The sequence below is a fragment of the Archocentrus centrarchus genome, chromosome 21 (assembly GCF_007364275.1).
Source record: "Archocentrus centrarchus isolate MPI-CPG fArcCen1 chromosome 21, fArcCen1, whole genome shotgun sequence".
NCBI classification, from domain to species: Eukaryota; Metazoa; Chordata; class Actinopteri; order Cichliformes; family Cichlidae; genus Archocentrus; species Archocentrus centrarchus.
The window spans coordinates 22,984,327-22,998,861 of record NC_044366.1 but is presented as its reverse complement, the minus strand read 5'-3'; the positions used below and the strand labels follow the sequence as shown (position 1 = coordinate 22,998,861).

Genomic DNA, 14,535 nt, shown 5'->3' with positions numbered 1-14,535 from the left:
TGTTTGCAGGCCTCAAATGAAGAAGAAATGAACCAAAACTAAGTTAAGTTGTAAGCAGATGTCCAACAGGGCAAAAAGAAAACCACAAAGAGAAACAAACTCAAAAACAGAACTGCAGGGAGCGCACAAGCAAGGTAAAGAGGGGAGCACAACAGACACTAAGGCAGAGGAGTCAAAGGAGACGGGACTATTTATACACACAGGCAACTAGACATAGATCAAGACAATCAAAGAGGGGAGGAAGTAAAACTAAACCTGACACCAGAGACACATAATTAGGAACAACAATCCCTGAAACCAGGAAACACAGAAGCATGAATTAACTTAATAGAGGGGATCACACAGAGGAAACACTGGGGGGAGTAATCAAACTATATAAATATAAACAACAACTAGAACTAAACTGCAGCCAAGACTAAAGGCTCAAGAAACTGAGTAAACCTATACAATAAATAAAACTAAGACCAACAACAACAACAACAACAACAACAAAAAATCCTAAAGCAACCAAGCAGAGCACCTAAAAATAAACCAGAATAACTCCAACCCATTTAAAACCCAGGTTTTTGAACTCGGGACATTTCAAGACATTGCTCTACATATCAGTGTTTATGTTTGGATTTTTTCTTTCTTTTATGGAATATTTTGCAGAAGAATTTTGCAGCACATGGTTGCCTCACAGCAAGAAGATCCTGGGTTTGAATCCACCTTGGCCCGGACCTTTCTGTGTGGACTCTGCATGTTCTCCCCTTGTTTGTGTGGGGTCCCTCCCACTGTCCAAAGACATGCAGTAGGGATTAAGTTAATTGGTAATTCTAAATTGCCTATAGGTTGTCTCTCGCCCTGCATCAGCTGGGATAGGTTCCTCCCCCCACCCCCCCACCCCTCCCCACGGTGTTCCCTGCCTCTCGTCCTATGACAACAAGGATAGGGTGCAACTTAATATCTGCTTAATATCTTAATTTATGTCATTTAAACCTTTCAATATAAACAAAAATGATAGAACAATGTCATCTCTATCATTTACCTTATTACTGCTGTTCTGGAAATGGCATAATGCTTAAAACATTAGCCATCTCAGTATGGAAAACTAAGTTCTAAGGCAAATCAATGTTCAGTGCAAGTCAATGCTATAACACAATGGATTATTCATAGTCACTCAGGTTTTCAGACTACATTCTCTTAAAGTGTACACACTGTCAAATGATGAGCTGTCCTACATATTAATCCTCCGCATTCAAACAGCCCAGTAGCCATGTTCATGCACACATATTCATGAAGACACCATCATCTTTGCTCATAATTTCTTTCATAATGCTTCTCCTGCTGCTTTCTTGGCTCCTAACATATTGCTGTTCTGCATGCTTTGCCAGGCTAGCCTCCTCCTGTCCTAGTTTTCTGTTGTCATACCTCTCTGGATTGTCTTCTGTACATTTCATGTATCCCATTTCAGTGTCAGGAATCTGCTGAGTATCATTTAGAGTAGCTGTTAGAGAGTCACTGTGCTCTCAGCTGAATCTTCTTTCTGCTGCAGTTTCCTGTAAAGCAGTATGAGAATTATTGCTTTTAACGACTCAAGTGTCTAATTTTTGCACGTGATTTCAGAAATTTCATGTTATGAAAGATTTCTCCTGCTCTCCCTCTCATAAATGACATTTATCGCCAGATTTTCCCTATATAGATGCGTTATTATGGGATAATTGGAGGCAGAAACTGCGACATCAGGTGAGTGAGGTGCCTATTAGCGCTTACCTTCTTTTCAAAATGACACATAATCCTCCAGTACTTTTATCAGGACTGAAGTATCTCAGCAGATACTGAACAAAATTAACATGAACATTTCCACAAGAATTCAAGGTCGCCAGAGAATAGAGGCAACTGACAGCTGTGATCCTCTGAGTTCTCATGAAGTGCCGTCAGCAGGCCAAATATCTTGACATATTATTGTGGAATTGGTACAGACAGCCATAGCTGTCAGAGAGTGTACTCTAAAGTTGAAGGTTTTTATAATTATTGGATGGGTTTTCATGAAATTTGGCCCAAAATGACATGTTTCCCATAGCTCCACATATCCAGTAGTGCAGCCTTCACTTCACTGCTTGTGCGATGCTAATTAGCAGATATTAGCATACAGAACTAAACCATGTTTAAGTGGAAGAGAATGATGGATGGATCTGTGGAAATCCAACTTACCCAACAGGCTGTACACTCTACACTTGCTCACACATATAATAATCATGCTTGTTTTCATGCATATATAAATAATGTGTAAGCGGAAAAACAGAAAAAAAAAACTGCCAGATAGTGTGCTAATTAGAATGCAGCAGAGGAGACACTTAGTTGGTGTAAATTGTACCTTCACATGAGCTGAAAGGCATCTTGGGATCTCAACATGCAATCATGGTGCCTAATCATGGCAGAAGAAACATGCATTTTGGGAAGAGGCAACATGCCAGTTAATTCTTTTAAAGCATTTCACCTCCATTTAGCTTGTTTTTCACTGCTCACCATGAACATTTGTTGTTGCACGGGGTATTTTTTTTTTCTTTTGCAGAGCAATCTTGTAAAGTTGTAATTTTCTCTAGTGATGAATAAAGTTTAAGCCTTCCGGTATAAATAGATATAATGGAGCTAAAATCTGATTTTACGCCATTCCTGCTCCTGGGTACCACAGCTAAATATACAACTGCCATCCAAACGTGTCCTATTACTGTCTTCCAATCTCTAATTCTGCTGGGCTAAATCAGGCGTTCTCTCTCTTATAGTCGCAGGGAGTCTTACTAATTACCATTTCAAACCTCCACTTTGGCTTCCATGTTCCCTCATTATATCTGATGGGGCGTCTGGCCTGTTTGGGAAAAAAAAGAAACATGCCTTCAAAGCCTAAACAGAGCTCAAGTGAAATTACACAGTGCTGCTCGGAACCACACACTCATAAAGCAACAATAGTGGCTATGGTGGTAAAAGACACAGACAGACAGACAGACAGAAAAGCACCATTTTGCTGTGTATATACTTCATAATGTTATATATACGTAGTCGATGCAAAATAAGTTGGCTTTCGGCAAAAATAATTACGACCGTGCTCTCTGGTAAGCCACAGAGGGAATGAATTATGTATAACTAACACTGACTACCAATCACGCCGCACATGTCTGCTGCCTACCTGTTGTGCTTTTCAGTGTAACAAGATGAACTCGTGCTGTGAAATTATTCAGGAGGCCAAGGCAATTTCATTTAGTCCTCTGCATCTTAATAGCATTTCACAAGTTTGGTTTGTCATACAGATCCTGTTTGCCCAAAACATCTTGATGGACTACACAGTTTCTCTGCCACTGAGGCTTGCAACATGTTAGCCTACACGTTACCTGTATTATAATAAAGCTAAGACTGCGAGAGGGTGTGCATAATGGAGAGAAAAAGAAGGTGTTCACCTCGTGCACAAAATCAAAACACATCAGGAAAGCGAAATGTGTGCTGAAGGAAGTGATATCTTTAGGATTTAATTAGGATTTAGCAAGTGTGAGGTGGTGGTAGCATTTGAGAATGATCATACTGCATAAAAACTAGGATCTTCTTAGAAGTGCGTGGGTGTGGGAGTCCTGCTCTTCTTGTGAACTACTTACCGAGACATATGGTGTCTCTGACCTACAGGTGTTGCGCTGCAAACATACTGGAGTGAAATCACGCTGTCACTGTAGATAATTACAGTTGGCTCAGCTGCAGTCTCTTTTGATGATGCTGTTATTCATTTATTTTTTTAAAAGTGAATTGTTATTAGTGCTTCTTTACCAGCCTGAATGGAAAACCAGTGATAGTAACAATATTGGTTTCATGCGCTGTGCAGCTAAAGAGGGAGGATATAAGGAAAAGAAGTGAAAAATCTCATCCTACTCACCCAGTAATCCTTTAAAGAGGGCTTTACTGCCTCTCCCTGCCAAACACTTTGATACATCCCCTTTTGAAAATAACTGGGAAAAAGGCTGGAACAGAGTAATTTTAAGGGGATTTTGGAATAGAGATTTGTGGTTATTTGACACCCATTTTCTGCATAAAAAACTAAAATGATCTATATTAGAGGTAATGGAACTTGTTTGGGAAAATGAGAATGCTCACAGCACCATCTGATGGCACTGTCTCAAATCTTTATGTTTCTTCATGCTGTTTAACCTTTTCTTAACCCTTTCTTAACTGAGCTCTAACACTCATAATCTGGACACTTTATATACTTCAGCAATACTGCATTATGAGTATATTACACCCTAAGTAAAAACATATAGATTTTAAATAAGATTATTAAGTATTAAATGACTACTCACCAATGCAGAAATATGATCCTGACTGTACCATTAACAGTGGCTTATATTATTGTATTATTTTGGACACTTTTAATAAAGTGGATCTATTATCTATTAGTATATTAGTATATATTGCTCAAATTACCCAAGGCCAAAGTTTCAAATAATGAGGTCCGCTTATGTACAAGTAGTCTCTGTGAGCCAAAAACTCAGGCTTCTTTCATGGACCTGTATCTCAGACCCAGGGATCTTAAGTTTTTGGAGTTTTGGATTCTTTTCTATCTTGTGGGCTCTGTTGGGGGTTCATGGTTCTTTTACTTTTAGTTTGATTCATGTTTGATATCTAATCATCCATCCATCCATCCATCCATCCATCCATCCAATTAAGGTTCATGGGCAGGGCTAAAGATGATTCCAGCTACCACAGGGTGAGGTACACCCTGGACAGCTTGCCAGTCTGTCACAGGGCTAAGACGTAGCTCTATTCCACTGACACGGTGCCAGTGCCAAGTGGTTGAACTGTTCAGCGCTTTTTTCACTGCAGAGTCACTCAGTTCTCAGCCAACAAATCAGTTCCGCTCCAGCACTACAAACTAGTTGGTCTGGAACTGAGGAATGTGTGACACAAGTGGCAGAAGGACGTGGCTCTTCCATCTTGATGTAGAGTTTTCCACCACCATTTCACTGCAAGGTGTGTATTACTCCAGCGTGTCCTGGGTCTGCCTCGGGACCTCCTCCTGGTAGGACATGCCCGGAACACCTCACCAAAGAGGCACCCAGGAGGCATCCTAGTCATATGCCCAAACTACCTTAACTGGCTCCTTTTAATGTGGAGGAGTAACAGCACTTCTCTGAGACCCTCCTGCATGGCTGTACTCCTCACCCTCCCTCTAAGAGAGAGGACAGCCAACCCTAACTCCATTTGTCAGTCTCCCGCTCCCTTCTTCATTCACTTGTGAACAAAGCTGTGAGATACTCAAATTCATCCATTCAGGGTAGCAACTTGTCCCTGACTTATACCTGCCACTTCACACTCGGTTGTGAACCACTCCAGTGGGAGCTGGTTAGATTTTGTTTCATGTGTTCATTATTTTATAATAAACAGTAAACAAAACACAAGGAACAAAACCAAAGTAACACTCACCAGATTTCAAAAGTAACTGGAACAATAAGGAGGACGTGAGGATGAAGAAGATGAAGAGTAGAAAGGCGCACACATGCAACCTCGCTTTGGGCTAGTTTGTGAATGATGTAATTCCCTGAAGTGCCGCCATCTTGATTTGCTCCCTCAGGAAGTGTTCAGATAAACAGAATATTCTGCGTTCTGATCAAGGGGAAAATGGAGAAATTATAGCCAGTCAGGCAGGATAAATGCTCCAACAAATGGTACTGCTGTACAATTAAATGCAGCAACTAGAGTCCAGGGATGTGGATTCAAGGATGGGCTTAAACGTTAGTTTTCATTGCTTTCCTCACCCAGAGAAAGACAAGGACATGTGAGTAGACATATTATGTCATCTATCCATCTGTTCTCTTCTGTTTGTCCTTTTCAGGATCATGGGGGTGGGGGCACATAATATTTCCTTCTGTCCAAATATGTTGGAAACCTGTGCAGATAGAAAGAGCGTGGGAAAAGTTAAATTTTTGATACACAAGTTGCATCAATATCTTAGATAAGATAATGTTACAGCCAATTAATTTCTCTGATCTCTCGACCCCCAGGCAATGGAACCTGACTTTAACAACAGAGCAGTCTGGGCATCAATAAACTACTTTCTGATCAAGCAAACATGATGAAACCAAGTCAGCTGAAATATTTAATTGCATGCCTATATATGGTACCTTAAACTGGTGTCCAAATGTGCATGTGGAAAAGCAAACAGGTGAGCTCAGACAACGTCACTAGCCGAAGATATGGTGATTGTAATGTACCTAACTGATGGGTTATCTAACTGTAGTCAGAGACTCTGAATGAAACCAGCTTCTCTGCAAAATTAAAAACATAAAGAGTGAGTGAGTGACCCACTTTCTGACTTGGCTGTGTCAAAGAGAGCTCTCTTTGAAAGGGAGTAGTTATTCCCTGAGACAGATTGGTGCAAGTTTTGTAGGCTGGAGGAGGGTGTCTCCTCACAAAGTGATGAATTATAAGGCATTCAGTGTTTTTATTTATATTTCCATTCATGAGGCCTGTTTTTCTCTCTCTCTCTAATGTGCTTTACATGATTCCACAAATGTTATTTACAGCCTTTTCTTTGAATTACTCTGCTCTTCCAATTTTTAAGTTGCTATCAGAAATATCAGTTGTGTTGTTTATACTAAAACATATAAGACTAAAACATTGTGAGTGAGGAATTTGTGTAGAGATCGATTTGGGTACAATATCAAAATCCATGTTGCCTCTCATCTCCATGGAGGTCAACAGTGTTGCCTCCGTGGCTGGCTTTGTTGCCCAAAAGCTCACAAGAAAAATGCATCAGTGTTCAGAGTAGGGATGGCACGATACCACTTTTTCATGTCCGATACCGATACCGATATTTTACATTTGGATATCGGCCGATACCGATATAAATCCGATATTTAAAATTGATCCAGGCATTTAAAAACATAAAAAAAAAATTTTTTTTAAAAAGAAGTCAACAGTCTCTCACACAACAAAATCAAAGTCTTTTAGTTGTCTCACATACAAGAGTAAGGACCAGGGCGGGCAGAGCTTTTTAGGCAGTGGCACCAAAGCTCTGGAACTGTTTACCACTCCAGCTCCATTTAGCTGACTCTGTGGCATCATTTAAAAAAATAGTTGAAAACTTTTCTGTTTAACCAGGCTTTCTGGTTTCTGACTTTATTTTTATTCTTTTTCTTTTATATGGTAATGTTATGTTTTTAACATAGTGTTTTCTGGAGGTGGGGGATTATATTGTGTTTTAATTATTGTACAGCGCTTTTCTGTCTGTGAAAAACGCTATATAAATATACTTTACTTACAACAATAACTATCACCTGAATCCTGTTGCTTCTGTGTGAGAAGCATGTTGCAAATTTCATTAGGGCTGCAACTATCGATTATTTTAGCAATTGTGTATTCTATTTATATTGATTACCCAAGTAACTGGATAAGAAACAGTTCATCTGCATATTTTAACTTCCGTACTGCAGTTTTTACCTGTGTGAAACAAACAGGGTGGATGGAGCAGCTACAAAGTTCTCTTTTCTTCACTTACTGATCAGGTGGTTGATGAAGGACCTCCAGCTGTTTCCCAGTAAAGGTTTAATGGAGGTTACAGGGACGAAAATGCTTCTTTTGGACAATAGAAAAACATTTCCTTCTGCTCCATCTGAGCGCGCCGGCTCCGCCTCTTTGCGCTTGTGCAGACAGGCTGCACGTAAATCAGCTGACTGCTGCTATTGCGTCATCAGTGTTCACGCGAAAAACTAGGGGCTGCATGAGCGCAATCTTGTAATGCTTTATATTCACAAGCATTCTCCTAAATACGTTTCTACTGCAGGTCTATATTTAGTCACAAATCAGGGATTAAAGTATCAAAAATATTTTGACGGGGAAGGGGTCCTTCCGGTACCGGACGGTCACCAGTGCTAATAGCTGCGCTCGCTAGCAGTATGTCCGGGAGCTGAAGTAGAGAAAAAAATAACAGCTGATTCTCAGCACAGCGAGCACAACACACAAACAAGGCAGAGAGCGGTGGAGGCGGAAAAACATGTCAGCGATGATCGCTCAGTGTCAAAGGGAATCCGTCGCAGCGACGGAGGATCTGAGGGGGTTGTTTTCTAACTCCTGATCCACTCCATTCCAGTAGGTGGCGGTAATGCAGCTCTAAGCTGGTTTGGTCAACCGCAAACCCACAAGAACAAGAAGACGACTGAGCACTGTAATGCAGCTAATGTGAGCGAAACGTTGTTTAATGTATCGGATTACATTTTTTTAATTTCTTTCCGATATCCGATCCAGTAATTTAGGCCAGTATCGGACCGATACCGATACTGAATATCGGATCGGCGCATCCCTAGTTCAGAGTTCCTCACAGTGGTTCTTCTTGATTGGCATGACAAACCAGTCCACTGTTTCAAGGACTATAAGCAAGGTACCCTGACAAGAGTCAGTCCTTGTGTTGCTGATCTCCTCGGGAACTTTGAGGAACACTTCCAACGAATTACTTCCAGCGGCCTTCCTCGTTTCCAGCCACGATGCATCATTGTCGAGAAGTTCCTTTCACTAGATGCTGTGTTCTCTTTGAATTGTCCTTTCAATCATGAGTCTGACCATGTCAAGTATCTGTTGAGCTTGTATTGTACCACCAGAATTTATTATTATATCAAACTGTTCAATGCATCACTTATGAAGGGTAAAAGAGTAAGCAAGCTGAACTAATTGAAGAAAGTTAATGTGATTTTTTTTTTTCCAGCTGGCATGTCTTGCTTCACTCTCTCTCTCTCGCTCTCTCTCTCTCTCTCGATTGATTGACATGCTGAAGTTTACAATAAAACATAATCATCTGTATATACTATATAATGAACTCACCATATCATATCCTTTACTGCTTTTACTTGCTGGGATTTATTAGAATTACATGTGCAAGTATTGTCCTTGGTATGTAATAAATACATATATAAAATGCCTGATGTTTCTCTTTTCTCTTCCTGTTGCATTGGCTGATTTGAATTTTCACCCATATTAATTAGAGTGTACTGAACTGAATGCTGAACTCTGAAGTTGTTGTGCAAGTGATAGAAAAAATAATAAATCTGAAAGCTTGATTTAGATTATGGGATATGGGAATGGCAGCTGCCTTTGCCAGTTTTCTTTTAGACATCAATCTGAATTGAAGTTAATAGCTGAATCATCATCATCGTCATCATATGTTCATATAGGATCCTTACAAACATCTTTTATCCTCATGCTGTCAATCAGCCTAGCATACCTCAAATTCATCCAGAGTTTCCATCAGGGACTCAGATTATATTAGAGATTATATTAAGCTCAGCCAGCAACCCTTGGCCCCTCTTACAGTGGAGGACAACTAATTGCGAAATCCGGCAAATGCTAGATACTTAATACAGATATTAAAATTATAGTGATAATCCATGTCATAAAAGCATCCTAATTAAATTTTATTGCATGTGTGCAAAACATGCATACATTAAGATTGATCACCCTGCATATTAAATAGTTAAAAGGTTTATACTCAACTTTCACTGTATTAAAACCCAAGACTTTTATAAGAGAAACTATTCAAAAGCTGCATGAATGAGGCGGTGGAAGTAATATGATCTCCCTTAGATGTCTTGAAGCGATAAGTGGACTGAATAACTTTTTTAAACTGTCTTTTTAAATATTCTAGTCAGATCTCAGGATGTTTTTTAACTGAGGTAACAATTTCTGATTATTCTGTTCAGTGAATCAAAACAGAGAAAACATTTTAGACAGTTTCTCTAAATGTCTTTGGAACTTCTTTGGAACAATTAGTGCTTGTCACGTGTTTTCATGTCATTCTAATGTTTCTGAGGAAGTATGATGAAGTGGCAGTTGTGAGTCCAATAAATTGTGGAGTGGAGCACAATGAGCCTTTTGTGGTTAGTTTTGGCAGTTGTACTCAGCGCCAGGAAACAAATGAAATATTCATCAATGAGTAACTTGGTAGCAGGTTAGGCTGATGCAAGACATGCATCAATGTGCCAATTAGACCTACAAAACTACAATTAACTAATTCTTCAGTCTTAAATATGATCGATCTTTTTTTATTAATTGGCTACGTACCACAGGCCTTTAAGGTGGTAGTAATTAAAGCATTACTTAAAAAGCCATCATTCGACCAAGCTGTCTTAATTAATTATAGGCCAATCTCCAACCTTCCTTTTCACTCAAAAATCCTTGAAAGAGTAGTTGTAAAACAGCTAACTGATCATCTGCAGAGAAATGGTTTATTTGAAATGTTTCAGTCAGGTTTCAGAATTCATCACAGTACAGACACAGCATTAGTGAAGGTTACAAATGATCTTCTTATGGCCTCAGACTATGGACTCATCTTTGTGCTTGTCCTGTTGGACCTCAGTGCAACTTTTGATACTGTTGACCATAACATATCTATCTAATAGACTCCAATGTGTTCATGTAAATTGGGGGTCTTCTTCACACACTGAGGTTAATTATGGAGTTCCACAGGGTTCTGCGCTAGGACCAATTTTATTTACACTATACATGCTTCCCTTATGCAGTATTACAGTTTCATTGCTATGCAGATGATACCCAGCTTTATCTATCCATGAAGCCAGATGACAAACACCAATTAGTTCAACTGCAGGAATATCTTAAAGACAAAGGCTTGGATGACCTCTAATTTCCTCCTTTTAAATTCAGATAAAACTGAGGTTATTGTACTCGGCCTAAGAAATCTTAGAAACATGTTGTCTAACCAGATACTTACTCTGGATGGCATTACCTTGGCCTCCAGCAACACTGAGAAATCTTGGAGTCAATTTTTTACCCCCCTTTTTGCCAACAGCAGCTTTTATCCACAGTAATGAGAGACAGGAAATGGGGGGAAAGACACAGGGGGAAGACACACTGGCAAACTGGCGACAGGCTGGGATTCAAACCTGCGCCGCCCGCTCCACAACGTGGCATATGCATGTGGTCGCCGGCTTCACCACTAAGCCACCCAGGCGCCCATCTTGGAGTCATTTTTGACTATTTAGCACATTTGTCTCAAAGCTCAGCACATCAAATATGAGGGCCCTCTTTTAACATAGTGCAAAGCCATAGTTCTTGGTTGCGTGGGAATCTCCAAGCGTGCCTGCCATCACCATTTTTCTATGAAATTATTCTGTTGTCTGTAAGGATCACAGCATAAACACACACACAGCACCAGTCAAAGGTTTTGACATGCTCACCCATTGTGTGTCAAAATGTTTGACTTGCACCTATGCTCAGTGGCCACTTTATTAGGCATACATCACCAATTGTACTGTGTTGGATCCCCCTTTGCCCTCAGAATGGCTTTAATCCTTTATGGCAGAGATTCAAAATGAAGCAGAAATATTCTTAGATTTTGGTCCATGTTGACATGATAGCATCACACAGTTGCTGCAGATTTGTTGGCTGCACATCGATGATGTGCTATGCCACAGTTGAGGCTATTTGAGTACAGTAAACTCATTGCCATGACCAAGAAACCAGTTTGAGATGATTTCAGCTTTGGGACATGGGCCATTATCCTGCTGGAAACAGCCATTAGAAGATGGGTACACTACGGTCATAAAGGGATGGGCATGTTCAACAAAAATACTCAGGTAGGCTCTGGTGTTTACACAATTTTAGTTGGTACTAAGATGCCCATAGCGTGCCAAAAAGATATACTCCACACCATCACACCACCAGCAGCAGCCTGAACCATTGATACAAGACAGGATAGATTCATGCATTCATGTTATTTACACAAATCCTGACCCTGCTATCTGGATATCACAGCAGATATCGAGACTCATGTGTCGAGACAAAAACAAAACAAAACCCCAAGGAGCAGCAGAGTCCAAACAAAACCCGGCACGTCGACCAGGGCGGAAGGAGGGGGCCAGGAAGGAGGGCCCGAAACAAAAAAAACCCCAAAAAAGCAACAAAGTCCAAAAAAAAAAAAAAAAACACCAGAAAAGAAACAAAAGGCGGCAGCAGAAGGCTGGAAAAAAGTCCAAAACAAAGAAAACACAGTTCTGGAGGCCGACCGCGCTCCCAGCGGCAGCGAGGATGAGCAGGAGGCCGACCGCGCTCCCAGCGGCAGCGAGGATGAGCAGGAGGCCGACCGCGCTCCCAGCGGCAGCGAGGATGAGCAGGAGGCCGACCGCGCTCCCAGCGGCGACGAAGATGAGGACAAAGGCGAGCAAGAGGCCAACCGCACTCCCAGCGGCGGCGACGAGGACGAAGGCAAGCAAGAGGCCGAAGTAGTCCAGGGAGGGCCAAGGTCAGAACTGAAAACAAAAACATAAGGCCCAAACAAAAACAACACAAGGCCAGAATAGTCCATAATGTTCAGGGGGCCGCCCCAGCCAAGGGGCAGAACTCACAGGCCAGGAAACAGAAGGGTCTTCAGGAGGCCGACCGCGCTCCCAGTGATGGCAATGGCGGATGATCTCAGGTGGGCGGCCGCGTGGCATGCGACGGAGCCGGATGACCTCGGGCGGGCGGCGAAGAGACAAGACAGGAGGCCGACCGCAGCTCCAGCGGCAGCTCCAGCGGCAGCGGCGGCGAGGACGAAGGCAGGCAGGAGGCTGACCGCGCTCCCAGCGGCAGCGACGAGGACAAGGACGAAGGCGAGCAGGCTCAAGGTACTTGAAAGGCTCCAGACACTTGAAAGGCTCAGAACCACTAGAAGAGCCAGGGAACTTGAAGGAGCCAGGAAACTCAAAAGAGCCACGCTGCCGAGCAGGAGGCCAAGCAGGAGGCCGACCGCGCTTCCGGTGGCGGCAGCGGCGACGAGGACAAAGGCGAAGAGCAGGCTCAGGACACTCGAAGGGCTCGGACAGAGCGGGACCCTCTGAAGACACCAAAGACTCGGACTGAGCGGAGAACCCCAACGGCTCGGACTGAGCGGGACTCCCTGACTGCATTGCAGGGCGCGCAGCAGTCTCCTCCGACAACTGGGGCTGCTTTGCAGATGGATCGGGTGAGTCTGAAGATGGAGGTGAAGGCAGATGGAGTGCAGGTGCAGGCTGAGGCGGAGCAGAGGCCCGAGGTGCAGGCTGAGTGTCTGTCTCCCTGGACAGCTGGGGCTGCTCAGGGGATTGTTCAGGTGATTCTGATGGTGGTGGCGTGGAGGATAACTGGGAAACTGGCAGTGTGGGATCTAACAAAGACTGAGAAAGCTGGGACTGAGCTGAGGAGGTGACTAAGGGGACCTGAGGGACCAAGGGGACCTGAGCTGAGGAGGTGGCTAAGGGGACCTGAGGGACCGAGGGACCTGAGAGGACCGAGGCGGAAGCCGAGATGACCGGAGGGACTAAAGTGGGAACCAAGGGGAGCGAAGCTAAAGGCGAGGGACCAGAAGAGAGAGCTGAGGGACCAGAGGAGGGAGCGATTAAAAAGACCGAAGGGGAAGGAGCAGAGGGAACCTAAGCTAACACTGAAAAAACTGCGGAAGGGACTGAGATGGATATATCGACCAAAGCGCTAACAGAGGGGACCGAAGGAGCTAAGGGAACTGGAGCTGAAGGCGCTAAAGGGACCGAAGAGGATGAGGGAACTGACGCTGAGGCTGAGGGAGCTGACTGAGTGCGAGGCAGTGCGACCAGCGCAGGAGCTACAGGAGCTGACTGAGACCCTGCTGCTGCAGCTAACGCTGAAAACTGATGCGAAGGCTTGGACCTGGCTGCCCCCACCCGCGGAGCTGGAGCAGGGTGAGCAGAGGGAGCTGGAGCAGGAGCTAAGGGAGGCTGTGAGGCTGATGCAGGAGCTAAAGGGCGGACAGAGGGCGCAGAGGGAGCTAAAGGGCGGACAGAGGGCGCAGAGGGAGCTAAAGGGCGGACAGAGGGCGCAGAGGGAGCTATAAAGCCAGGGAGAATCACTTCTATAACGAAAAGCCTAATTACCTCAGGTAAGCCATCTAAAAGTCCCAAATGAGTGGTTACAAGTCTCTGCATAATGTGTTTAATGGTGTCCTGACAGGCCTCATCAGGCAGCTCAATCCATTGCTCACAGAGCAAAATGACAGTGTCGATATCCTGTTTGCGTCTTTCTGGTGTGTAAACAATCCCAGATGAGGTGTTATTATCAGTAAGATGGGTATGTGTAGCACTCACAAATTGTCCGGTGGTTTCACACACAGGCGCGGTAGATGATGGTGATTTTTGCTGCGGAGTGCCACGCTTCCTCCTGCCTGTATGAACAGGAAGCGCAGCGGCGTCAGGCTCTTCCTCCGACTGACGTGCCAGGAACGCAGCGGGTGAAGAGCAGGCTGGTGCCGATGACGAAGGCGGCGTATTCCACTGAGGTGGGGAGGCGAAATTCCCGCCCTCTCTAATCTCCATCATGGCGGGCAGCATATAGGCAGCTGTTGCAGCAGGCAGCTGCCGAAACGAAGCATGAGCTCGCGACGGAGGTGGGGAGCGGCGACGGCGAGGCTTCCTCCTCCAGCCGGCCCTCCCAGGGCGAGGCGTGTGCCGACGAACCGTGACTCGCGTTCAGAAGCGAGCCACGGCTCACACACGTCGGGCTCGAATAAACTGTAGTCCGCTG

At 43.7% G+C, this 14,535-nt stretch overlaps 1 long non-coding RNA gene across 1 annotated transcript; it reads right to left on the bottom strand.

Annotated features, from left to right (window-relative positions):
* Window positions 1-1,291: 1,291 nt before the first annotated feature.
* Window positions 1,292-5,905, bottom strand: LOC115800243 (uncharacterized). The gene is made up of 4 exons (XR_004021644.1): window positions 5,775-5,905; window positions 5,443-5,622; window positions 2,789-2,848; window positions 1,292-1,538 (listed from the first exon to the last, which is right to left on the bottom strand). It is a non-coding gene; the product is annotated as an uncharacterized LOC115800243 (long non-coding RNA).
* Window positions 5,906-14,535: the final 8,630 nt, after the last annotated feature.